The following is a 2301-nucleotide window of genomic DNA, read 5'->3' as shown; positions in this document are numbered from 1 at the left end:
AAAAAAAACAGTGAAACAAAGTCATGTTGAAATGTTAATGGGGTCATGTTCTGCATTTGCATATCTCAGAATTTTTAGCAAATGGATTTTCAATTAACATTTCACTGTCAGATTGGGGTGGGTCTGTCTTATACTATACTTGTGACCCTTTCTCATCCAGAAGCCAGGAGAGCAGCAGCATAAAATAGGAAGTATAAGTTATGTTCTACTGAAAGTATATATTTATCTTAACATTTACTAACATTCATCCATTATCTGGGCAACCTCCTCACAAGTGGAGACCGTGTCTAATTCATCTTTGCATTCTGTTCAAGCTCAAGAACTGGTACCAAAGAAATGAAAATTAAGACAAGACTATCCATCCATCTAGTTGGCAAAGCCTGAAAGGTATGAAAATATCCAATTTTGGCTATAATCCAAACCTTTCTGGAATCAGCAATATGTTGAAGAAGCCTTAAATATTTCCATGCCCTTTGACATGGCAATTGCAGTAATTAGACCTAAAGGGAGATTTAAGGAATGTTCAAAGTTATAGTTTCAGTGTTAACACAGTGCTGCTTATAATAAAAAAATAAAGTAAGACTACGATGGGAAATTAGTTAAATAAGGTATAGTGCATCTATAAGATGAAATATTATATATTCATCAAAAATGATATCAAGGGAACTATTTCCTGGCTTTGAAAAGATACGTTCACAATATACTAAGTGATAAAAACAAACAACAAATAGTACGATCTCACTTTTGTCAAAAATAATATAATACATAACTGAAATTATTCTGGAAGACTGGGCGCATATACCTTAAATTATAAAAAAATAAATGTTTAAATAATGAAATGACAAGGGATTGTTTTCTTATTTATACATTTCTTCATTAATTCATTTTTCTTTAACACCTTTATTAGACTATAATTGCTTTACAATGTTGTGTTAGTTTCTGCTTTATAACAAAGTGAATCAGCTATACATATACATATATCCCCATATCTCCTCCCTCTTGCATCTCCCTCGCACCCTCCCTGTCCCACCCCTCTAGGTGGTCACAAAGCACCGAGCTGATCTCCTTGTGCTATGCGGCTGCTTCCCACTAGCTATCTATTTTACATTTGGTAGTGTATATATGCCCATGCCACTCTCTCACTTTGTCCCATCTTACCCTTCCCCCTCCCCATATCCTCAAGTCTATTCTCTAGTAGGTCTGCCTCTTTATTCCTGTCTTGCCCCTAGGTTCTTCATGACCATTTTTGTTTGTTTGTTTTTTAGGTTCCATACATATGTGTTAGCATACAGTATTTTTCTTTCTCTTTCTGACTTACTTCACTCTGTATGACAGTCTCTAGGTCCATTCACCTCATTACAAGAAACTCAATTTTGTTTCATTTTATGGTGGAGTAATATTCCACTACACATATGTGCCACATCTTCTTTATCCATTCATCTGTTGATGGACACTTAGGTTGCTTCCATCTATTGGCTGTTGTAAATAGAGCTGCAATGAACATTTTGGTACATGACTCCTTTTTTTTTTTTTTTCGGTACGTGGGACTCGCACTGTTGCGGCCTCTCCCGTTGTGGAGCACAGGCTCTGGATGTGCAGGCTCAGCAGCCATGGCTCACGGTCCCAGCCGCTCCACAGCATGTGGGATCTTACCGGACCAGAGCACGAACCTGTGTTCCCTGTATCGGCAGGTGTACTCCCAACCACTGCGCCACCAGGGAAGCCCCATGACACTCTTTGAATTATGGTTTTCTCAGGGTTTATGCCCAGTAGTGGGATTGCTGGGTCGTATGGTAGTTGAATTTTTTGTTTTCTAAGGAACCTCCATACTGTTCTCCATAGTAGCTGTATCAATTTACATTCCCACCAATAATGCAAGAGGGTTCCCTTTTCTCCACAACCTCTCCAGCATTTATTGTTTGCAGATTTTTTGATGATGGCCATTCTGACTGTTGTGAGGTTATACCTCATGGTAGTTTTCATTGGCATTTCTCTAATGATTAATGAGGTTGAGCATCCTTTCAAGTGTTTGTTGTCAATCTGTCTATCTTTTTTGGAGAAATGTCTATTTAGGTCTTCTGCCCATTTTTGGATTGGGTTGCTTCTTTTTTTGAGCTGCATGAGCTACTTGTAAATTTTGGAGATTCATCCTATGTCAGTTGCCTCACTTGCAAATATTTTCTCCCATTCTGAGGGTTGTCTTTACATCTTGTTTATAGTTTCCTTTGCTGTGCAAAAGCTTTTAACTTTCATTAGGTCCAATTTGTTTATTTTTGTTTTTATTTCCATTTATCTAGGAGG

The sequence above is a fragment of the Mesoplodon mirus genome (assembly GCF_964341445.2).
Source record: "Mesoplodon mirus genome assembly, chromosome: X".
NCBI lineage: Eukaryota > Metazoa > Chordata > Mammalia > Artiodactyla > Ziphiidae > Mesoplodon > Mesoplodon mirus.
Note: the sequence above shows the minus strand (reverse complement) of the source record.